Source organism: Delphinus delphis, chromosome 14, assembly GCF_949987515.2.
Source record: "Delphinus delphis chromosome 14, mDelDel1.2, whole genome shotgun sequence".
Lineage (NCBI taxonomy): Eukaryota > Metazoa > Chordata > Mammalia > Artiodactyla > Delphinidae > Delphinus > Delphinus delphis.
In genome coordinates, this window is record NC_082696.1 from 25886492 (window position 1) to 25912831 (window position 26340).

The following is a 26340-nucleotide window of genomic DNA, read 5'->3' on the forward strand; positions in this document are numbered from 1 at the left end:
AAATGCTAATAGTTTAATAAATAATAGCTATTAAAAAGGGCTCAAAATGTATGAACTATTTAATTTCTTAACACAATACCTACATTTTTCTCAAACACAAAACAGAAAAATACTTTCTACTAGAAACTCCACACCATAATGGTGTTCTCATCATAATTTGCCAAACGACGTTTTGTCGAAGGCTGAGGGGAGGGGATTTCTCCCACAGCCCTGAGAGCCATAGAAGCCTTTATTTAAAACTCCGGTGGGAAGGATGATAATCATGTCACAGGGCATAAGTAGGGAAGGGAGGGGAGGGAAGAGTCATCACTCAGATTTGATTCCTTCTGCTGTACTTGTTCTCCTGTCACCACATCCATGGGGCCAGGAGGAAGTATTGAGGAGGCACAGATGAGTTACCTGTGCATCGTACACAGATCAAAACCCACCAGTGCCCCTCTCCTTTCTGTCATCTATTATTTCCCCAGCACTCTCCATCATGAAACAGGGTGACCTGACATCAGACACAGAAGACAGAAGAGTTTGGCCCTGACTTAAAGAAAGGATCCTGATGAAAACTGAATTCTTTTTGCTCTACAAAAATATATAAGTTATGTGCACAAAAAATTCTCTATGATCCGACGAGCATGGAATCCCATTGATACACAGCATGCTATGTTCTTTGGTCCACCAAAGTGTGTTTAAAAATGAGATTTTGTGGCTTTCTAAGCTGGTTTAATATTGAGGAAGACAGTCAGGCTTGGCTTTTCCCTGTTTTAAGTCAAAACAGGTTCTGATAAAAACAAACCAAACTTCCCCTTTCCTCTGAGTTTCTCCTCTTTCATAGCTTTGGATCCTTCGAAAATACCTATCATCTCAGATTAGGGTAGGATGCCCTTGAGATCACTCTACATAGCAGAAATTAACTTTTCGATGGTCTTAATTTATCAGGCATTGTACTAAAGGCTTTGTATTCATGATCACCATGCAAAGATATTTATGTGGGGTGAGGTCTCCTTGATTGGAACCATAATCATATACTCTGGTCTATTTCTGCTTAACCATAATCAGTGTCTAGGGTATTGTGCAACTGATTCGGGATTTTATTTCAGAGGGATCCTGGGTTATGCATATGCTCTTTGTGAACAAATTCACCCTGAAATCCCAGAAAGTCCAAAGATGAGTCACCTGGTATATTTTTGCCCTGGTATATGAATCTCTGATCCAACTGGCATTATCTGGTATGTTTATCAGAGTGTAAATGAGGGTGTACAGTGGGTGGCAGATGTAGGAAGAAGGCAATTTGATGAATGGCAGCTATTAAAATGAAACAAGAAAGGAGCAGCAGTAAATTTGTGGTTCAGGATACTCTGCCGTGTGCAGAGGGACCCTATGTTGGCAGTGACAAGCTGGTAGAATCAAGGAAATGAATCACTAACTTTGGAAGTGTCAGAGGTGGCCAGAGTCCTGTCTGAATAATAAAAACTTTACTGCACCATCAGCATTGCCTGGAGACAGAAAGGAGACAAATTTGAACCAGTGCCCAGAGAAAAACGGATTCAATTTGTACACGCTTTCCCAGCTCACATAGACCATCCCCGAATACATAGCAAAACTCCTCCTTGAGAAAAAAATCACACATGCTCCTTCGTTTCCCTGACTTATCTGTATTTTATATCAACATCATGATAAGTTTTTTTCCTTTTTCCTTTATTACAATCTATTTTTCCCTTCCTTTCTCCTTTATTCTCTAAAGTGAAATACAGAGAATTAGAAAAAAAAAAGTATATCTCAACTTGTCCTTAAGACACGGAGTCCTAACGTTGCTTTTTGGAAAAAAGGCAAGAGCTTGTCAGCTCTGTGGGGGAAAATAGTACCAAATCTGTGCCAGGTTTTTGGGGTTTTTTTTCATTTTGTCTTTCTGTATGTGTGTAATAATAGTGAGGTACTTCATATGAGTTTGCAAAGTCACTGGTTTGGCACTGCTCTTCCTAGCTGGCTGAAGTAGGGCAAGGTTAGGTGGAGTGGACACAAGGCACCCACGCCTTCTGCCCATTCTGTGCTCTCACTAGCTACTCATTCAGCTCTGGGTTACCTTTCAAAATCTCCTTCAGGTATTGACTCACAGGAAACCTTTTTCAATATACACTCCCTGCTCTTCCCCACCTCCACACCCCATGAATCATTTTCCCTGTACTATTTCTAGATTTTGTGCATATTTCAATATACTGAAACCATCGATCTGCATTGTGTTTACACGTCTGTCTCTCCTACTGGTATGTGAACCCCTACAAAGAATAGATGTTCTTTTGCCTGTAGCCCTACGCTCAATAGTGAATGGTGTAGAGTAGGGACCAAGCAAATGTATACCTAACTGACCTGGCTGCAGTCATCTGGAGACGGCACAAGGGCAGCCCAGGTATTCACTGTTCTCTAAGTGCAGGATCAATCTCACTGATATCTTATTTATTTTCTGGCTTAGTCAGTTTCCCTCCAAGACAGTTCCAGTCTACTGTGAAATGTCTTTCTCACAAGCCACTTCCTCTTCCACCCTGTTAACACATACATGCACGGTCCAGGCAGAGTGTGTCTTTGTGGATTCTAGGCAGTGATGGGGAAATGAAAATGCCATATTGCATTGAGTCTAAAACACACATTTTTTTTTTTCACCTTTTGAATTGAAATTAGGGCACATCTTAATATTCCCCACTGGTGTTGAGGCGTACTATACTCCTCAGATACTAAATGAATGGCATCTTACAATTATGATTGGCCATGTTTTTTGCCTTCTGAATTGTACTTCAAATAATGCAACTTTCGATGATGGTGCCTTAGATTTGTTGAAATATGATACTTAGGGAAGTAGCCCTACTAGTGGCCAGCCCAGCCCTACCAGGTTATATGGTGAATTCCGGATATGTTCCACTGTTGCATTAAAAATAAACCCAAGGGCTTCCCTGGTGGTGCAGTGGTTGGGGGTCTGCCTGCCGATGTGGGTTTATGCCCCGGTCCTGGGGGATCCTGCATGCCGCGGGGCGGCTGGGCCCGTGAGCCGTGGCCACTGGGCCCGCGCGTCCGGAGCCTGTGCTCCACAACGGGAGAGGCTGCAGCAGTGAGAGGCCCGGGTACCACACAAAAAACAAATAATAATAATAAATAAAAATAAATAAACCCAAAACAGACTTTTTCAGAATAGATTGAAAGGGTTAGACTTAAGGATCAGAGGGCAAGGTTCACGTGACAGTTATTGTTACATCTCTGGCATTTGACCTACTATGTGCCTGTCACATATATATACTTAATACATAAAAATAATTGCTAACAGTTTTGGGGTCTTTACTCTGTGGTAGTCACTGTGTTAGGTACTTTTCATATATAAGGTCATTTAATTCTCAAAACATCACTTCTAGTGGGTTTGAATATGATCCCCATTTTTCAGATGCATAGAGTGAGGCTGAGGGTAGATAGGTAACATGCCTAAGTCTGTAGATAGTAAGTGGCATAGGTATGGCTGGACCCCAGGACCATCTGACTTCAAAGGCCATGCTCTTGTCCTCAGTGCAATGCTTTCTTCCCAGCAGATATTAATTTGGGACAAGTGACATTTCTACTGACCTTGATAGCCATTTGCTTGATCAGAGTTGTCAGTTCTCAACTTCTTTTCCAAATTGTCTGCTTTCCCAGGCACAATAATGTCCACTGGTCATTAAGTGATCACCTTAGATTTCTTATTTGGATGAATATTGCTCATTTGTAATAAATAGTGTGTTAGAAAAAATATTTTCTTAGTTTAATGATAATAGGCAAATTCTATCAAAACCCAAAATCCATAAGCGCTGTTTGGGATTATGAGGGTATAGTGTTTCATAAGTGCAGTACTGTGGAGGTAAAAGAAAATTTTTTGGAAGCAGAAGAAAAACAGTAAAATCTCTCTTTGGTAGGACTGTCACCCTTGAGGTCATTGAAAATTAAATTCAACGGCCTTGACCAACCTCCTCTGTTGGGGCTGAGATCTGTTTTTTCCAACACCAAGCATAAACTTAAGAAATTACTGAGGAAAATTACTTCAGGTACAAAAGATTCTGTTAGACAGTCACCTTTTCTCTTTCTATTCATCACAGAGATCAGAACGAGGGCTGGTGGAGTGCACGCCATACTGGGCGATGGGAGACGCTCTGGCTTAGACCAGACTCGAATGAGTGTGCGTCGCAGTCACCTAGAGGGCTTTTTCCAACATGGATTGTTGGACCCACCCCCAGAGTTTCCGATTTATTAGATGTGTGATGGATCCTAAGAATTTGTGCATCAACAAATTCCCAGATGTTGCAGATGCTGCTGGTCCAGATGCCACACTCTGAGAACCACCGGCCTTGGCATTAGAAGACGTGGGTTTGGATCCGGGATTCCTCACTTGACTAGCCATGACATAAGGAATTTGGTTTTCTGAGTCTTGTTTCCTTATCTGTAAAGTGAACGATAAACTACTTGTTCTATCCATTTTATAAGACTTGTGTGAAAAGAAAATAATATATTTGCAAATCATTTAAGAGCATACCATTGTTATTATTACTAATATTCTTGCGAGAGAACCTGTAGATTTATGGCAACCCAGAGAGGAGCTGGCAGAACTTTTGAGTGACACAAGGCTCAGGGGAACAATTCAGACAATTCAGAGTGAATGTTGTACTCTGAAGGGTGGAACACAGAATCCCTGGGGAACAGCATGGCATGTGAGTTGAAAGAACATGGGTTCTGTGGTCCTCCAAACTGCACGTGTGTGTTCAGATCCTGGCTCCACAGGACTGGAATCTGTTTCCCATCTGGAAAATGAGAATGAGAGGACACACCTTGCAGGTTTGCTGTGAGGGCTGTTCAGATAACGCATTTATAGAACTAGCACAGTGCCTGACACACAGTAGGCACTCAATAAATATTAGCTCCTCATATAGATTTCAGCTTTGATAGTATAGCCATGTCCCACAAGGCAGCCAGCTCCCTAATCCTGGAAGGCCATATTCCAGCAATGCTGCTTTGAATGAACAATTGTTCTCACTGACCTCCAAGCTTCCTTCCAAATGAGAGTTTAACGTCAACACAAAGCAAACGCATCTGGTCAGCTGCCAGCAGCCAGGACTGTTTCCCTCAGTCTTCCCTTCTGACTGACAGCTGTACCACTCATATCTTTGTCATGACCTGCCATATAACCATTAAGCAACACTTTCTGGAATTCCCTAGCAGGCAGAGCACTAAGAATAGAAAAATTGAAATTACAGGAGGATCAGTGCGCAGAGCTCTTTATTTTCCCCCTGGATTATGTGACAATAGAATCAAGTCTAAACCAGAAAACGCATGACAGTGCAATGAGCTCTTCACTGACAGATGCTAGATAAGCTTCAGCAATCTGCTCCGGGTAGGTGGAAGTTCCAGGCTTGCAAAACCCGGTAGTTCATAGAAGCAACAACTGGAGCACAATTGCTGACGGAGTCGTGAAACCTCATACCATGTCATGGGTCTGGAATGCAGCTAGCTCATGGTGCCATGTTGGACAGACTTGCCTTTTATACCTCATGCTGATTAGAAGTTATTCACTCAGGCCACATGTCCTCTCGCATATTACATGAACCAACACTCTGTCTTTCCAACTTGACATCACAAGTGATACAGATGGGCAGGGTGTCCTTGAACATGCAAGCCTATTTCAGTGGTAGCAAGTGATGGACACAACAAAAATGGGAGAGAATTTGCTCAGCTTCTATTTTTCTCTTCCTTATTAGGTTTACATAGACTGGGTGGGTTGGATGCAGGACAGGTAAGGAAAGGTGAGGAAGGGTAAAGCATTATAATTTGATCTGACAGCATTCATTGCCTCTCTTGACATTCCTTGCCAGCAAATATGGAAAGTGTAATTCTTTACTTGAATGTCTAATATTTTATTTCTTTCCTGATTTTAAGTTAGGAGTCTTTTTCTTTTTCTCACGAAAATACTTCCTATGATTGCAGGATAATACACTCTCCAATTTTCAGACAATATTTTCTTCTGACTCATGGTAAATTTCCAACTTTTCTGCCCTCTGCTTTTCTGCTCCTGGATCCCAGTTACCTTTAATTCTGAAGGCTTTTTCTGACTTCCTTCAATGGTCTCATCCTCCAGAATACTGACTTCTTTCCATGTGATTCATTGCCAGCTTCCATGATGACTTCTAGATTCATAATCTTCCAGTCTCTTCCACTCAGATGAGCTCTGTTTTCATCCTATCTCAGCCACTCCCCCAGCAAGGTCACATCTTACACTTGGTCACAACTCAGATGTGCTCCGCTTCCAGGACAGAAATTCTAAAATCCCTCTCCTTTTCTCTCCCTCATTCTCTCTCCCTCTCTCTCTCTCTGTCTCTCCCTGTGTTTTTCCTTTCATCTTTAGTAATACCTCTAGCCCATGATTCTGACTAAGTAAACTACTCCATCACCAGAATTGGTCTCATTGCATCCACAGAAGTCTGGACATAGTGATCAATCATTTCAGTTCAGTACCACCTACGATCCCCTCTACGATGTGTCTCAAATCTGTCCTCACTTTCTACTCCTGCTGGTTCTTCTGAGCACACTTGTGAGGATGTCCTACCTGTTCTCCCTTTCTTCTAATCTGCTTTGCTCTACTCTGTATTCATTAACCCTTTCTAAAATGATTATCTTGGTTTTAAAGCTCCATGAGAGCTTGTGCAACTCTTATCCTCCAAACACCTTCTACTTTTTCTCATCTCGACCTGAAAAATACCATCTTTTCTAAAGTCCATTTCAAATAACACCTCCATATTTCCCCAACTTTCCTTGATCCCTTCTCAGTGTTATATTTCTTCCCTAGCTATAATAGTTTGTGTATTTGTTTTATCTTCTCTGTAATGACCCTCCATAATGTGGGTGGGTCTCATTTAATCAGTTGAAAGCCTTAAGAGAAAAAGACTGAGGTCCTCTGAGGAAGGGGGAATTCCACCTCTAGACACTCAGACTTGAGCTGCTGCATCACTTCTTTCCTGGTCAGTATCCTCATATGAGCTTTGGATTTAGAGAGAGATCTGGGAGATGATCCCAGCTCTAATATTTACCAGATAGATGATCTCGGGCAAGTCACTCCATTTTGCTAAGACCAAGATTCTTCCTCTATAAAAGGGGGTAATACTCTCTACTTCATGGAATTGTTATGAGGATTAAATGAGATTAAATGACTGACATATAATAGCCATTTAAGAAATATTATTTCTCCTCTTCTTCTCCACTCCTTGTGTCCTTGAGGTTGGAGACTATGTCCTACTCATTTTGTATCCCTTGAAGTGTCAACAGTGTTTGGCCCTTAGCAGGCCTTCAATAAATATTTACTGAATTCACATGTCTATATCATTTGTCTATTTTTCTGTTGAAAGTTGGAACTCCAGAGACAGTGCATTTTTAAATTTGCAGTCCATTTTTCTACTTAATTTTGGTAAGTTTAAAGTGGAGTACTCTTTATATACTGAGCAAACACTTAATAGATTAGCTTAGTACTGACAATTCTACCTTCTCCATTGAGAAAGACCTGTGGCTGTGTGCTCTGTGTCTGGCCTGGAGTTGAGACAATTTTTTCTGTGAAAAAAATTCAGTCCTAATAATGACATCTGAGAAGCTTCTCCTTCAGGTTACTGACTCAGCATGATCCAATAGAGTTGTGACCAATCAGGCCCTTCTCCCAGATGCAGAGCTAGTATGAAATGAGCTGGGAAATCTGATTCACATCCTTGAATGTAGAGCATCCCTCTTAGGAAAATTTCATGGTAAGACAGAATTTCTGGCAAAATAACTGCTTCTTGGAGGAAAAGCAAGGTTTCAAGTTAGGTGTTTGTTAAAGGTGTCATGATGTAGTAGAAAGATCATTGAACTTGGGTTGGAAAAGCTTTACTCAAATCTCAGCTCCTCTACATATTAGCTGTGGAACCTCATGTAGGTCACTGGGATCTCTTTCACCTTTAAAAGATGATAAAAATACCCATAACACAAGTTGTTATGAGGATTGAATGTTATATAAGTGGAATCCCCAGTGGAGTAAATGACATATTCAGAGAGAGCAATTAACAAATATTAGCTGAAATGTTGACGTCTACAGAGAAATTTCTCATGAAAGAAAGACCTAACTCACTTTACAGACATACAATAGTATACATTGTGCTGTCATTGATTATCTATGTAACTGAAAGATAGTTTTAATGTGTCAGCCTGGCTAGGCTTTGGTGACAAGATGTTAGGTTAAAACCAGTATAGATGTTGCTGTGAAGGTATATTTTAGATATGTTTAAGATTTAAATCAGCAGTCTTTGGTTAAAGCAGAGGACCCTCCATAAGGTGGGTGGGTCTCATTTAATCAGCTGAAAGCCTTAAGAGAAAAAGACTGAGGTCCTCTGAGGAAGGGGGAATTCCACCTCTAGACTGCCGTCAGACTTGAACTGCAGCATCACTTCTTTCCTGGTCTCCAGCCTGCTGGCTTGCTTTACAGATTTTGGACTTGCTAGGCCCCACAGCTGTATGAGCCAGTTCCTGAAAACAAATCTCTCTGTATATAGATACACCTCTATGCATTCTGTTTCCTTGGAGAACCTTGATTAGTACAGCCTGCCTTGCTCCCTAGGTGGCAATTGAATGTCAGGGACAATATCTAACTCACCTTTAGGTCCTCACTACCCAGCCCAGTAGCACAGTGTCAGATCCATAGTAAATACTCATGCTTATTGAACTGAAAAAGAAAAGAATAACTTGTGAACCAGAGAACCAAGATGGTGGAGTAGAAGGACGTGCTCTTACTCCTCCTTGTGAGAACACCAGAATCACAACTAACGGCTGAACAATCGTTGACAGGAAGACACTGGAACTTACCAAAAAAGATACCCTACATCTAAAGACAAAGGAGAAGCCACAATGAGACAGTAGGAGGGGCACAATCACAATAAAATCAAATCCCATAACTGCTGGGTGGGTGACTCACAAACTGGAGAACATTTATATCACAGAAGTGCACCCACTGGAGTGAAGGTTCTGAGCCCCACGACAGGCTTCCCAACCTGGGGGTCCGGCAACAGGAGGAAGAATTCCTAGAGAATCAGACTTGAAGGCTAGCAGGATTTGATTGCAGGACTCTGACAGGACTGGGGAAAACAGAGACCCACTCTTAGAGGACACACACAAAGTAGTATGCACATCGGGACCCAAGGGAAGGAGCAGTGACCCCAGGGGAGACTGAACCAGACCTACCTGCTAGTGTTGGAGGGTCTCCTGCAGAGGTGGTAGGTGGCTGTGGCTCACCCTGAGGACAAGGACACTGACAGCAGAACTTCTGGGAAGTACTAATTGGTGTGAGCACTCCCAGAGTCCACCATTAGCCCCACCAAAGAGCCCAGGTAGGCTCCAGTGTTGGATTGCCTCAGGTCAAACAACCAACAGGGAGGGAACTGAGCCCCACCCATCAGCAGACAAGCAGATTAAAGTTTTACTGAGCTCTGCCCACCAGAGCAACACCCAGCTCTACCCAACATGAGTCCTTCCCACCAGGAAACTTGCTGAAGCCTCTTACATAGCCTCATCCACCAGAGTGAAGACAGCAGAAGCAAGAAGAACTACAATCTTACAGCCTGTGGAACAAAAACCACATTAACAGAGAGATAGACAAGATGAAAAGTCAGAAGGCTATGCATCAGATGAAGGAACAAGATAAAGTCCCAGAAAAACAATTAAATGAAGTGGAGATAGGCTACCTTCCAGAAAAAGAATTCAGAATAATGATAGTGAAGATGGTCCAGGACCTTGGAAAAAGAATGGAGGCAAAGATCAAGAAGATGCAAGAAATGTTTAACAAAGACCTAGAAAAATTAAAGAACAAACAAACAGAGATGAACAATACAATAACTGAAATGAAAGCTACACTAGAAGGAATTAATAGCAGAATAACTGAGGCAGAAGAACGGATAAGTGACCTGAAAGACAGAATGGAGGAATTCACTGCTGCAGAGCAGAATAAAGAAAAAAAGGATGAAAAGAAATGAAGACAGCCTAAGAGACCTCTGGGACAACATTAAACGCAACAACATTCGCAGTATAGGGGTCCCAGAAGGAGAAGAGAGAGAGAAAGGACCAGAGAAAATATTTGAAGAAATTATAGTCAAAAACTTCCCTAACATGGGAAAGGAAATAGCCACCCAAGTCCAGGAAGAGCAGAGAGTCCCATACAGGATAAACCCAAGGAGAAACATGTCAAGACAAATAGTAATCAAATTGGCAAAAATTAAAGACAAAGAAAAATTATTGAAAGCAGCAAGGGAAAAATGACAAATAACATACCAGGGAACTCCCATAAGGTTAACAGCTGATTTCTCAGCAGAAATGCTACAAGCCAGAAGGGAGTGGCATGATTTACTTAAAGTGATGAAAGGGGAGAACCTACAACCAAGATTACTCTACCCGGCAAGGATCTCATTCAGAATCGATGGAGAAATTAAAAGTTTTACAGACAAGCAAAAGCTAAGAGAATTCAGCCCCACCAAACCAGGCCTACACAAATGCTAAAGGAACTTCTCTAAGTGGGAAACACAAGAGAAGAAAAAGACCTACAAAAACAAACCCAAAACGATTAAGAAAATGGTCATAGGAACATACATATCAATAGTTACCTTAAATGTGAATGGATTAAATGCTCCAACCAAAAGACACAGGCTTGCTGAATGGATACAAAAACAAGACCCATATATACGCTGTCTACAAGAGACCCACTTCAGACCTAGGGACACATACAGACTGAAAGTGAGGGGATGGAAAAAGATATTCCATGCAAATGGAAATCAAAAGAAAGCTGGAGTAGCAATACTCATATCAGGTAAAATAGACTTTAAAATAAAGAATGTTACAAGAGGCAAGGAAGGGCACTACATAATGATGAAGGGATCAACCCAAGAAGAAGATATAACAATTATAAATATATATGCACCCACCATAGGAGCACCTCAATACATAAGGCAACTGCTAACAGCTATAAAAGAGGAAATCGACAGTAACACAATAATAGTGGGGGACTTTAACACCTCACTTACACCAATGGACAGATCATCCAAACAGAAAATTAATAAGGAAACACAAGCTTTAAATGACACAACAGACCAGATAGATTTAATTGATATTTATAGAACATTCCATCCAAAAACAGTAGATTACACTTTCTTCTCAAGTGCACATGGAACATTCTCCAGGATAGATCACATGTTGGGTCAGAAATCAAGCCTCAGTAAATTTAAGAAAATTGAAATCATATCAAGCATCTTTTCTTACCACAACGCTCTGAGATTAGAAATGAATTACAGGCAAAAAAACCGTAAAAAACACAAACACATGGAGGTTAAACAATACGTTACTAAATAACCAAGAGATCACTGAAGAAATCAAAGAGGAAATCAGAAAATACCTAGACACAAATGACAATGAAAACACAATGATCCAAAAACTATGGGATGCGGCAAAAGCAGTTCTAAGAGGGAAGTTTATAGCTATACAAGCCTGCCTCAAGAAACAAGAAAAATCTCAAATAAACAATCTAACCTTACACCTAAAGGAATTAGAGAAAGAAGAACAAACAAAACCCAAAGTTAGCAGAAGGAAAGAAATCATAAAAATCAGAGCAGAAATAAATGACATAGAAACAAAGAAAACAATAGCAAAGATCAATAAAACTAAAAGCTGGTTCTTTGAGAAGAGAAGCTAAATTGATAAACCATTAGCAAGATTCATCAAGAATAAGAGGGAGAGGACTCAAATCAATAAAATTAGAAATGAAAAAGGAGAAGTTACAACAGACATTGCAGAAATACAAAACATCCTAAGAGACTACTACAAGAAACTCTATGTCAATAAGAAATGGACAAATTCTTAAAAAGATGTAATCTTCCAAGACTGAACCAGGAAGAAACAGAAAATATGAACAGACCAATCACAAGTAATGAAATTGAAACTGTGATTAAAAATCTTCAAACAAACAAAAGTCCAGGACCAGAGGGCTTCACAGGTGAATTCTATCAAATGTTTAGAGAAGAGCTAACACCCATCCTTCTCAAACTCTTCCAAAAAGTTGTGGAGGAAGGAACACTCCCAAACTCATTCTATGAGGCCACCATTACCCTGATACCAAAACCAGACAAAGATACTACAAAAAAAGAAAATTGCAGAAGAATATCACTGATGAATATATGAATATACATGCAAAACTCCTCAACAAAATACTAGCAAACAGAATCCAACAACACATTAAAAGCATCATACACCATGATCAAGTGGGATTTATCTCAGGGATGCAAGGATTCTTCAATATATACAAATCAATCAATGTGATATACCATATTAACAAATTGAAGAATAAAACCATATGATCATCTCAATAGATTCAGAAAAACCTTTTGACAAAATTCAACACCCATTTCTGATAAAAACTCTCCAGAAAGTGGGCATAGAGGGAACCTACCTCAACATAATAAAGGCCATATACAACAAACCCACAGCAAACATCATTCTCAATGATGAAAACCTGAAAGCATTTCCTCTAAGTTCAGGAACAAGACAAGGATGTCTACTGTCACCACTATCAGTCAACATAGTTTTGGAAGTCTTAGCCATGGCAATCAGAGAAGAAAAAGAAATAAAAGGAATACAAATTGGAAAAGGAGAAGTAAAACTGTCACTGTTTGCAGATGACATGATACTATACATAGAGAATCCTAAAGATGCCACCAGAAAACTACTAGAGCTAATCAATGAATTTGGTAAAGTTGCAGGATACAAAATTAATGCACAGAAATCTCTTGCATTCCTATACCCGAATGATGAAAAATCTGAAAGAGAAATTAAGGAAACACTTACATTTACCATTTCAAGAAAAACAATAAAATACCTAGGAATAAACCTACCTAAAGAGACAAAAGACATATATGCAGAAAACTATAAGACACTGATGAAAGAAATTAAAGATACCAACAGATGGAGAGATATACAATGTTCTTGGATTGGAAGAATCAATATTGTGAAAATGACTGTACTACCTGAAGCAATATACAGATTCAATGCAATCCCTATCAAATTACCAATGGCATTTTTTACGGAACTAGGACAAAAAATCTTAAAATTTGTATGGGGACACAAAAGACCGCGAATAGCCAAAGCAATCTTGAGGGAAAAAAAACAGAGCTGGAGGAATCAGCCTCCCTGACTTCAGACTATACTACAAAGCTACAGTAATCAAGACAACATGGTACTGGCACAAAAACAGAAACACAGATCAATGGAAGAAGATAGAAAGCCCAGAGATAAACCCACACATCTATGGTTAACTAATCTATGACAAAGGAGGCAAGGATATACAATGGAGAAAAGACAGTCTCTTCAATAAGTGGTGCTGGGAAAACTGGACAGCTACATGTCAAAGAATGAAATTAGATCACTCCCTAACATCATACACAAAAATAAACTGAAAATGGATTAGAGACCTAAATGGAAGACTGGACACCATAAAACTCCTAGAGGAAAACATAGGAAGAACACTCTTTGACATAAATCACAGCAAGATCTTTTTTGATCCACCTCCTAGAGTAATGGAAATAAAAAACAAAAATAAACAAATGTGACCTAATGAAACTTCAAAGCTTTTGCACAGCAAAGGAAACCATAAACAAGACGAAAAGACAACCCTCAGAATGGGAGAAAATATTTGCAAATGAATCAATGGGCAAAGGATTAATCTCCAAAATATATAAACAGCTCATGCAGGTCAATATTAAAAAAACAAACAACCCAATCCAAAATTGGGCACAAGACCTAAATAGACATTTCTCCAAGGAAGACATACAGATGGCCAAGAAGCACATGAAAAGCTGCTCAACATCACTAATTATTAGAGAAATGCAAATCAAAACTGCAATGAGTTATCACCTCACACCTGTTAGAATGGGCATCATCAGAAAATCTACAAACAACAAATGCTGGAGAGGGTGTGGAGAAAAGGGAACCTTCTAGCACTGTTGGTGGGAATGTAAATTGTTACAGCCACTATGGAGAACAGTATGGAGGTTCCTTAAAAAACTAAAAATAGAATTACCATATGATCCAGCAATCCCACTACTGGGCATATATCCAAAGAAAACCATAATTCAAAAAGACACATGCACCCCAATGTTCATTGCAACACTATTTACAGTAGCCGCGTCATGGAAACAACCTAAATGCCCATCGACAGACGAATGGAAAAACAAGATATGGCACATATATACAATGGAATATTACTCAGCTATAAAAAGGAATGAAACTGGGTCATTTGTTGAGACGTGGATGGATCTAGAGACTGTCATGCAGAGTGAAGTAAGTCAGAAAGAGAAAAACAAATATTGTATATTAACGCATATATGTGGAACCTAGAAAAATGGTACAGATGAACCGGTTTGCAGGGCAGAAATTGAGACACAGATGTAGAGAACAAACGTATGGACACCAAGGGGGGAAAGTGGCGGGGGTGTGGCGATAGTGGTGTGATGAATTGGGCGATTGCGATTGACATGTATACACTGATGTGTATAAAATTGATGACTAATACGAACCTGCTGTATAAAAAAAAAAGAAAAGAATAACTCGCATTCATATACTATCTTGTAAAAAAGCTGTTTGCACATATATCCAATTAATTCATTCCACCACTTAGTCATTTATTTCTCAGACACTCTATGGGGAGCTTATTCAATATTACTGTGCTTGACCCTGATGAGGCAGAGAGAAAAGGTGGAATGCCTCCTCCTTAGAAGCTGTTTAATGGTTGATGGGAGTGGATGAGGCTGATGAGTAAATGGAAGGTGAAAGGGGACACCAGGAACCAGTGTATCCATGTGGGAGAGCACGCGAGCATAACTTTAGGTAAGAGCAATAGGCAGAAAAAGGACGGGATGAATTCAAGAGAGATTTAGGGGGCAGAAATAGTAGGAGGTGAGAAACAAGGGAGCAAGGTGTCTCCTTGACTCCCTGGTTTCTGGCTGAGGGGTATGGGAATCTGGGGGAGGACCAGGATTTTTCATCATCTTATCTGATCCGTACCTGATCCTCAGCATCATAAAACACAACCCCATCATTTTAGGGATGCAGACAGGGAGGCTGATAGAGAGCACATCTGTCCCCCCAAGCCTCATAAATCAGGAACTGGCAGAGCCAGTTTAGAACCTAAAAGCCACCCTGTTTTGGTTACCATGCCCTCTCTGCAGCCCTGCCTCCCACCACACGCCATACTCCTTGGGCAATGAGGAGTGAGGAGGGGACTTCAAGGGACCCCTGTTATTTCTTTGTGGTGCCAGCCATGCTCTCTGAATGTACAGCTGCACCTCATAAACGACTCTGTAGTCCTTCACTTCCTTTCCCTCTAACTACAAAGAGTCTAGCAGACTTGCTCTGCTGTCAGTTGCCTGTCCCGGATGGGAACGGAAGAGACGCTTATTTGAAGTTGGGGAGGCAGAATGTTCATTGGTGAAAATGAAAGTACATTTTCTCCAAAAGCGTGAGGTAATCCTAATTTTTCCTCAGAAATGCCTGAGTCTCACATGGGAATCGGTGTTCCCTCTCTGGTAAATGACAACCTTTGACTGTGTTGCCCTTTACTACCTGCCCATCTCATCTCCTTCCTGCTTTCTCCGCTGACCACAGTTGCTAACCCCAAGAATCATGGATCAAGAAGCATTTAAGCAGCCCAAGTCTCTCTCTCTCTCTCTCTCTCTCTCTCTCTCATAGACCTGGGAGCTGGAACCTGGAACCCAAATGCACCTCTGGCTCCCCCATCATTTCCCAAGTGCTCCAAGTACACATATTTTTCTAGCTCTTCACTCCCTGCCCTGCAGGACTGCCCTCACGTTAACCACTTAGCATCATGGTTATCAGGTAGTTCAAGTGGAACTTAGAACTCTGCTAGACCCAGAGTAAGGGCTCAACAAATGGCAGGTCTTTTCACTACCGCCTGGACTCGCAGCCTGGCCCCTTCTCAAGTGCCTGGAGGTTTGTTTCATGCATCACTTGGGACATCTTCAAGTTGTGGTTAGAGGTGGCCTCTGCCATCGTAGAGTGAGCCACAGGTGTGAGGGGCTGGATCTGATGTCAGTTGGGCCCTGACCCGGCACCTGACTCATCCCAGTGGGAGGAAAGTCTTCATGCCAGGCCTCAGTTCCCATGTCCACCCCACCCCGGCCGTGCTCAGCTGTGATTCGACAACTGTGACTTCCTGAATCTCAAGGGATGGCAACCAGATCCTTGTCAAATGGCTAGGCATCTGAATGCTATTTTTACATAAAATCACTGCAAACCCTTATGACGATTAAAGCCACCGTTTTCATGGAGACCGGCTCAGTCTTGTTAACTAAGCAAATTTGGAGCACCTCCAGTCCTTCATCCGGTTGAAGTTGGTGCTCTCCAACTGTACTATGTTATTTTGAGTCCAAATTCATGGTTTACTCTCCACTGGTGGTTTCCTGAGAATTGTCGTCCTGAAAACTGGGGAAGGGCACAGGAAGTATCAGCAGTCACCCCTTCATCATCAGATGACTTTTGGAGAACTAACGTTTCTGGCCAGAAAATAGTTTGGAGACATTAAAACTGCCCCTTAGGCAACATTCTTTTGCAATTTAAGACCAATGATATAATTGGACTTCCATTTCTTCCTGCTTAATCCCTTGCTTAGAAGTTTTCAATTATTCATTACACCCTGGGTTTCCAGTTTGGCAACGGAGAGTTACCACCTTGCATATGAGACTCACGATGTGGTCCCTGATGGAAGGTCACAGTGATGCCTCATAGTCTAGGCTGAGCCCCGCTCTGTTCACTTCCAGAACTCTGCTTGTCATGGGGTGTTTGTTTGCCACCTGACGGGCTGTATATTCCATGAGGTCAGAGCCTGAGGCTGCCACGTCCATCACTCTGTCCCCAGCACTGACTCAGGCCTGGTGCACAGAAATGTAGAATAAATATTTATGGAGTGAATGCCTTGAGACCAATCATCAGCTGTGTGATGGCGTTTTTGGTTCTTTTCTACAACAAATGATTCTCAAAGGTCTGGAACGAGAGGATGACAACAGAACTGAATCAGATTAAACCGAGACACAACATTGTCTCTCAAGCTGCCTGGACATCTGTGGTCAGGCTTCTGCTCAAATCTCAGGTCCTTTGCACAGCATCTTTCTCTCTTCTCTTAAAAAAACCCTGGAGAATCCTGTGCAGTTTGAGGAGTGAAAAAAAAAAAAAAAAAGCAGGGCAGCAGGGAGGGGAGTTCAGAAGGAAAAATCTAATCCTCTTCCATATGGAAATAAAGATAATAGTAAAAATAATAAGACTAAATTGTATTAAGCACTTTCTGTGTGGCGGCCACTGTCCTTTATCTTTATTATTTAATTAATCGTGACAACAAGCCTAGGAGGCAGATGTTATTATTATCATGACCACCTGTGGTACATGTCTCTCTTTTTTTTTTTTTTGCAGTATGCGGGCCTCTCACTGTGTGGCCTCTCCCGTTGCGGAGCACAGGCTCCGGACACGCAGGCTCAGCGACCATGGCTCACGGGACCAGCTGCTCCGCTGCATGTGGGAACTTCCCGGACCGGGACACGAACCCATGTGCCCTGCATCGGCAGGCAGACTCTCAACCACTGCACCACCAGGGAAGCCCTGTAAGCCTTTTTACATTGTTTTGGGCAAACATTCTATACCAGTGATCTTCTCACTGTCCTCAAAACATCCTTGGCGTTTTCTGAAGCCACACTGATGCTCAATGCCTTTGGGGAACTGCCAATTGTGTGCCATGGCTGGAAGATGGGTTGCACATTAGGGGACATGATGGCAGGATGTGAGGGGGAGGAGCCACGTTGCAGGCATGGTTACGTCCTGACTTTCTTCCTCAGCAGAGTCCTCACTGAGTTTTGGAGAGGTGCTGGACCCAGGTCCATCCAGAGTGAATAATAATGTCTACGCCAGGAGGGAGCAAACTTGTTTCATAAAGGTCCGGGTGATGGTCAATGTTTTACGGGCCATGTGGTCTTTGTCACAACTCTGCCATTCTAGCATAAGCGCAGCCACAGGCAGTACATTAAAAAAATGAACAAGGCTGTGTTCCAATAAAATTTTATTTACAAAAATAGTCAGTGGGCTAGATTTGACCCATGGGTCATAGTTTGCCAATTCCTGACATGCCAATCCCAGAGCACTAACTTTGTTGATCTGAACAAAATCTACTTTCAAATTTCTTGTTTTGTGAAAGAGGGACAATTCCACTCTTTGAAGGTCTTGCTATTCAAATTGTAGGCCATAGACCAACAGAATCAGCATCACCTCAGAGCTTGTTAGAAATGCAGAATCTCAGGTCCCACCCCAGACTTCCTAAATCAGAATGTGCGTTTTAATAAGAAGCCCCAGTGATTGGAAGGTACATTAGAACCTGAGAAGCACTGGTTGAAGCTGCTGTTGATTGAAGGTTCTGTCACTTTCAGCTGAAAGCATCCCTAATGTATACCGACAGGTAGGGACGAAGTCATGAAAAATCCTATATGCTTTCTAAGGACTTCGGTTTTGTGCTGAAGGGCATTGAGGTATTTTAAGCAGAGAGTGAAATGATAAGTTTTTGGCATATGTCTTATCTCTCTTATGAAACAATAAGTTCCTAAAAATCAGACTGTGCACCAAAGAAATACCCTTATCATTCATCCTTTTCTCCAAGACCAGCCAGGGAGACCCTCCCTGGCTGCCACACCTTTGGAGCTTCTTCTGTTAAAACCTGTTCCCTGGCCTATAACATACTGCCCCAGGCCTCAGGAAGAGTCTTCACTTCTGGCAAATTCTTGGGGCTTAAAAGTGCTGTTAGGCTATAACTCCAGCATTCTGAGTTATAGCTGGAGTCTGGAAAGCTTTAATTTTAGTTACACTCAACACTGCCACCACCCAGCTTGGTTTATTTTCTATTATACTCACATCTTCCATAGGACTATAAGCTGCTTGGGTAGAAGCAATCATATTTCAGGCTTTTTGCATTCCTTCCACAAGTGCTTTGCATGTGGAAGATTCCTGATAAATATTAAATTAATTTTAAAACTATGAGCCATCATTTATTGCTCGTCCAAGTTTCTGAAATAGTGTTTACATTGGATAAGCATCTTGAATGTGGATGTCACCCATCAGCTAAGTTATAACTTAGAATCAAAAGGATCTAAGTATTATCAATTACTTTGCAAGATAAGTCTTTTCATATTCTTTTTGTTTAGGTTCTAACGCAACCCAGGAATGCTTTTATAAAGAATTAGGTACAAACATTTTCTCTTAGGGCCGCCCCATTTATCAAGTCACCACATCCTCCTGCAGTTCACTCCTGAAGAGCTAAAAACCCAGACAAACACCACCTCTAGCACAGTTACCCAGAGCGTGTGTGTTTGTGCTAACACTGAAGTAGTACATCAGAGGAAGTCTTTCATAAATAGTATCTCATTTAAACCAGACACATTATAAAGTATTATTTTCATATTATTGATGAGGAAACTGAGGCTCAAAAGTATTGGTGTACCTAGTTTAAGATCTCACGCTAGAGATTTGGTGTGGGTAAGAGGGGAACTGGAATTCAAACCCAGATGGTCGGGCTCTGAGTCTATCCTCTGAACCATTAAGCAGCATCTCCATAAATGGAGCTCCAATATGTCAAAGGCCAACTTCTCACCATCCTGTTTTGTTTTCACCTGCAGGCACCTTCAGCTAGGATGTCACGTGACAGGTAATTTATACTAAGCCCAGATACACTGAAACACTGAAAGTCAGAACGGCCATCATCAAAAAATCTACAAACAATAAATGCTAGAGATGGTGTGGGGAAAATGGAACCCTCTTGCACTGTTGGTGAGAATGTAAATTGATACAGCCACTATGGAGAACAGTATGGAGGTTCCTTAAAAAACTAAAAATAGAACTACCATATGACCCAGCAATCCCACTACTGGGCATATACCCTGAGAAAACCATAATTCAAAAAGAGTCATGTACCAAAATGTTCATTGCAGCTCTGTTTACAATAGCCAGGACATGGAAGCAACCTAAGTGTCCATCGACAGATGAATGGATAAAGAAGATGTGGCACATATATACAATGGAATATTACTCAGCCATAAAAAGAAACGAAATTGAGTTATTTGTGGTGAGGTGGATGGACATAGAGTCTTGTCATACAGAGTGAAGTAAGTCAGAAAGAGAAAAACAAATACCATATGCTAACACATATATATGGAATCTAAAAAAAAAAAAAAGAAAGGGTTCTGAAGAACCTCGGGACAGGACAGGAATAAAGATGCAGACATCGAGAATGGACTTCAGGACATGAGGGGGAAGGGTAAGCTGGGACGAAGTGAGAGAGTGGCATGGACATATATACACTACCAAATGTAAAATAGATAGCTAGTGGGAAGCAGCAGCATAGCACAGGGAGATCAGCTCAGTGCTTTGTGACCACCTAGAGCGGTGGGATAGGGAGGCTGGGAGGGAGACACAAGAGGGAGGAGATATGAGGATATATGTATATGTATAGCTGATTCACTTTGTTATAAAGCAGAAACTACCACACCATTGTAAAGCAATTATACTCCAGTAAATATATTAAAAAATAAATAAATAAAAATAAAATATTAGAAACCACTCATTCTATGATCAATTTCAGCATGTGACATTTTCTACATTTAAAGCCTTTTTCCAGTAGGAGCTAATGATTTAATCTATCATTATTAATACTGGGGAAATACCTTTAAAATCAAGTTAGGAGAGATTATTTTTTCTTGATAGTTAGTTACAGTAGAAAGTTTTTCTCCATCATTTCAGAATCTACGGGAAAGACTGTTGAAATGCTGTAATTATAATCTTTTTAATCTGTCTAAATTCCAAAGACTTTATTTCAAAGCCTATGGCCACATCCAAACAGTTCAAGTAAAGCATATGGAACAATACTACAGTGACCTTGGGAGAACAGACAGCCAGGTGGAATTATTGAAGTCAAAATGTGATAGTTTGGATTATTCTGATCATTACTGTCTTAATTCATATAAGAATTCATCTCTTATTTTCCCCATGTTTTCAATCCTGGCTCTGCCATTTTCTGAATCAGTAAGATCTCTGAAAAGGTACAGATCATCTCTAACAAAGGTTCTTTCTTCTCCAAGAGACTATAGCTATGACGTTGTGCTGAGCAAGTTGACACCAGAGGACTGGCTTGTGTAGACCTTAAGATTTTGTATTTATTCCTAGAGAATTTTATTTTACTACTTCTATAACCAGGAGGCATTAACTATTTTAAATGGCAGTGAATTAACCTAGGTAAGTTTGTACAGAAAATCTCATGGCCCTACTTCAAGTTTTGCCAGCAGAAATTTCTATTTTTAATAAAGACAGTCTGTCTTCCATGAGTCGGTCTGTTATTTACCACTAATTTCTGGTGTGCGAGTTTTTTGTGTGTGGGAGTATTGTACCATATAGTGGTTGGGTGTACAATGCCCTTCATTCTTCACATCGTTTTTGGCCTCCTCTTCATTCTTTCTCTTGTCACAGGGTCCTTTCTTCTAGCAACTCCCTCTTCCTCTGTCACCCAGTTGCTCAAGCCAGGAAACCAGAATTATCCTACTCGAAATGCACTAAGAAACAAAGTCTTGCAGATTATACCTTCAAATTAGATCTCAAATCGAGTTCCTTTCTCTTTACCACTCTCCCCCCATCCAAGCCATCATCATTTCTCTATGTGGGTGTCAACACCTGGTGACACTACTTGGACCACTGCAGTACCCTTTTAACCTCCTCCTTCCATTCCTGCCCAGTTACCCATTCTTCATTAAAAAGTCAGCGATATGTTTCACTCCATTCTTTAAATTCTCTGAGAGCTTCCAGTTGACCTTATAATTTAATCCAAACCCATGCAGGATCTGACTTTTCCCCAGCCTCACAGAGACCTCTCATTGTGCTCTAGCCATACTGTTTCTCCAGTAAGTCAAGTTCTTTTCCATTCTGCAGCCTTCTCTTCTATTTTTGATTCTGCTGAGAAATCCTTCCACCCACCCATCCATCACTTGACTTTTTAAAGCATTCTTTAGGTCTTAGTTCAAATATTACTTCCTCAAGAAAGCTTTCTAAACTTACACACTAAATTAGGTTCCTATGCTCCTGCCCCTGTTCTTATAGAATTCTTCCTCATAGAATACCTTGTGTTTGTATGTTTATGTATTTATCTCTTGCTTCTCATGAAATTGTGGCTTCTGTGATGTCAACGACCATAACTTTTTGGTTGGTCACTTAGCATTGGGTTGGGTCCATGATAAGTCCTCAGTTATTTATTTGTCAAATAAGCAAATCAATATAATATGTAACATGTTCACAACTCATGAAATACAAAATGGATGTCTCTTTGGGAAATAAAAGAAAAAAGCTCATGGGCTCTCAAAAATAAAAGACACAATTTAGCAGCAAGATCTTATGGGCCAACCTACACATTAACACAGGATTTGTTTCTGTGAAATGCATCGATAGAAATGGAAATATTAATGTTTTTGAGAGGGCTACTTAGTGACTCACAGGAGGGGTACGCCGGACAAAGGGACGATTCACGTCTCAGGTTGGAGGGAGGGAAATGGCACGAGATTTCAGCATGCTTCTTAGAACGGAGTGCAATTTAAAACTTATGAATTATTTCTGGAATTTTCCATTTAATATTTTCGACCACGGTTCACTGAGGGTAACAAACCGAGGAAAGAGAAACCGAGGAAAAGTAGAACTACTGTAATTCTAGAAAACTGTCTGATTCATTTGAAGATAGGATCAGACTGCAGCAATTTTTCACTATGTATTAAGCAGGTATCTAATCTGATTATTGCTAGAAATCGGAGTAAAATATTTTCATTCTGTGTTTACCACTATGCAAGTGAGTACAATAAGTCCCCTACATACGAACACGTTCCCTTCCGAGAATGCGTTCGTAAGTCTGATGTTTCGTTAAGTCCAACAAAGTTGGCCTAGGTACCCAACTAACACAATCGGCTATATAGTACTGTACTGTAATACGTTTATAATACTTTTCACACAAATAATAATAAAAAATAAACACAAAAAATAAAGAAAACATTTTTAATCTTACAGTACAGTACCTTGAGAAGTACAGTAGTACTAGCTACATCACCGCTGCTTTTATGCTTGCTTCCAGACAACCTGGGTTCGAAATAAAGATACTGTACTACTGTACTCTATACAGTACTATATAGTAAAGTATACAAAAGCACAAGCCCTTGTAGAGGATGCTCACACGTGACAATAGATGCCAGACACGTGAACTAATTTACGTGATCGGACATGCAAACACACGTTCGCATCTTTGAAAGTTCGCAACTTGAAGGTTCATATGTAGGGGACTTACTGTATGTGCAAAGATGGGATCTGGACTGCCCATCCTCTTGTCATGGACAATGGAACGGGCTGCCCAAAAACCAAACCTCAGAACTCAGTCTGCCTCTTTCACTGTGAGCTGGGAAGTGCCTAAAACCTCCCACCACTTTTCTTTTTTTTTTATTATTCTTTTTAAATTTTTGGTTGCATTGGGTTTTCGTTGCTGTGCGTGGGCTTTCTCTAGTTGCAGAGCGCAGGGGCTACGCTTCATTGCAGTGCATAGGTTTCTCATTGTGGTGGCTTCTCATTGCGGTGGCTTCTCTTATTAGGGAGCATGGGCTCTAGGCGCGTGGGGTCAGTAGTTGTGGCTCATGGGCTTGGTTGCTCTGCGGCATGTGGGATCTTCCCAGACCAGGGCTCGAACCCATGTGCCCTGCATTGGCAGGAGGATTCTTAACCACTGCGCCACCAGGGAAGCCCACCCACCACTTTTCTACTAAAACTACTAAGAGATTTTCTTCCTTCAGCACACAGGAGCACATGAGGGCATTGAAATAGCATGGCAGTCCTCAGTTACAAGGTGGCTACCCAGATGATCCAAGATGAACTGATAATAACCAGAGTTAAGGTGAAGATTTAAAAAACAACTTCTGTCCTTTGGGAAATATGTCCACAGACCTCTAAGTGTCTGTGAGCCCCTTGTAGTCTAAATGCATGTGTCCTACTTACCGTGTTAGCACTGTCTCAGCACTTTGCAACTCAACTCAGTTAATCCACAAAACAATGGCATGAGGTAGGTACCACTCATATCTTCATTTTCAGAGATGAGGAAACTGAGGCACAGTGAGGGTAAGTTACTTTCCAAGGTCCACAGCTACAGGGGGTGGAGCTGAATTGCAACCCTGGAAGTCTGGCTCCCCAGCCCATGCCTGTAACTGCTGGTCTGTGCTGAGAATCAGTAGCCATTTTGATGAGATGATGACTCTGAAATTCAGTTTACAGCCCACAGTTGCATAGCTAACAGGTGGCAGGAGCCACGGAGCTGTAGATTTTCTTCCCTGCAGTGATAGCAGAAGACAAAACAAGAGAGAAGAAGAGGCAACATGGATCCCCCCATCATTTAGTAGGTAACTGACAGTGTAACCGAAGCTGTCAGCTCCGTACACTGACACCGCCAGCAGTCACACAGGCGTGCTGCACGGGGGCTCATAACCGCCCCAACATCGTTTTACATACTTAAATTCTTCCTCTCATGATCTCATCCGCTGCTACACAAACATGTCCCAAATACCTGTGGGAAATTTCTCAAAGAACACCTGGCTAGATAACAAGTTTCTCCACCTCTAATTAATGCTCACTTCATTTTTACGTGGTTTTTTCCCTTTGTAGCATTCCAAGTCTGGGAGGGATGCCCATCACAAAGGTCACAGGGGTCATCCATGCTCAGGTCAGTGTCAAACTCTCCCTCTGCTCTGTGTGGTCAAAATCCAGCTGGATTCATGGCTCATCCTGCTTCGGGGGGTGGGAGGGAGGCAAATATTCTGTAATGTCTTCCTCTGCAGTTTTGTCTTTTTCTCCTCAAGTTCTTGATAGCCGAAGATGTCCTTCTGATTTCCCTGAGTTTATATTTTCTAGCTTCACTAACTAAACATGATACCTTTCCTTTCTTCAAAATAAGAAATTAACATCTGAACAACGCTATTTACTTAACATCCAGGCTTAGACTTCAAATGTCCTGATTTCTAGGCCTTTTCCTTATGCGACCCTGACTTTGGTGCCCTTTACCGAGGGCTGGGGCCTTGCTCCTCAGAAGTGGTCCACAGCACAGCAGCATCAGCATCACCGGGGAGTTTGACAGAAGTGAAGACTTTCAAGTCTGGCCCTGTTTCAGACTTGTTGAATCGGAATTGGCGGTGCGTGATTCTCGTGCACTTTAAGAACTGAGAAGTGCTGAGTTGAGGACTATTAAATTGTCTCCGTGTTTACAGATAATTTCCGTTGCTGACCTGGGATATCCACTTGCCCTTGGCTGCGAAGGCTCCACCCAGCATGAGTTATCTGTCTCTAATTGCTGGTGTCAGACAAGCAGCAGCAGGAAGCGAAATCTGTTCGAAAGACTCCCTCTCACCTGGAAAACAACATCTCCCTCTCTTGATCCCTGCATAATACTCTAGGTCCATATGGAAGAGAAATTGAGGTCAGAAGACATTTAAGCCAAATTTTGAGTTAAAGTAAAATGGTTGAAATGGTATAACCCAACCTTCGAACGTTCTGACTTGGTGATTCTCTGAATTTTCCCTACACTCTCTCCACCTCAGTCCTGTTCATGCAAGTTTCTCTCTGGAGTCGCCTCTCCAGACCTGGTCCCCCTTAAAGGCCAAGCTGTGAGTTTTCCTCTGTGAACTCTTCGATTCCCCCATCACAGTCAGAATTAGCTGCTCTCTCTGCTCTGCTCGCATTGCTCTTTGTATACAGGTATGCCCCGCTTTTCGAAAGTTCATTTCATGCCCCTTTGCTTTTATGAAAGACCTACGTTGGTACCCGTCTTTGCTAACTGAAAGAAATTCAATGAGGATTTTTCTTTTAAGAAAAAGGACGAAAAGTGAAAATTGCACTCAGTGTTTGTTTTGCAGTGAGCTTTATAGAGGCAGCAAGCGGTGAGAGTGGTACCACCAAGCTCCATCCCTGGGCGCTACCCTCGGCATCTCAGCATCAAGCCGCCATAGCTGTGAACTGTGTCTGTGAACATTTGCACGTTATCTCAGTTTATTTTGTGCATCCATCAGCAACGTGTGTTCTAAGGTAATTGCTTCTTTGCTTTATGCCATTTTGGGTCGTGAAAGTTTTCATAGGAACACTGTTCTCAGATGGGGGGGAGCCGTGTACCCCTCTCTCCGTACACTCCTCTCTGTA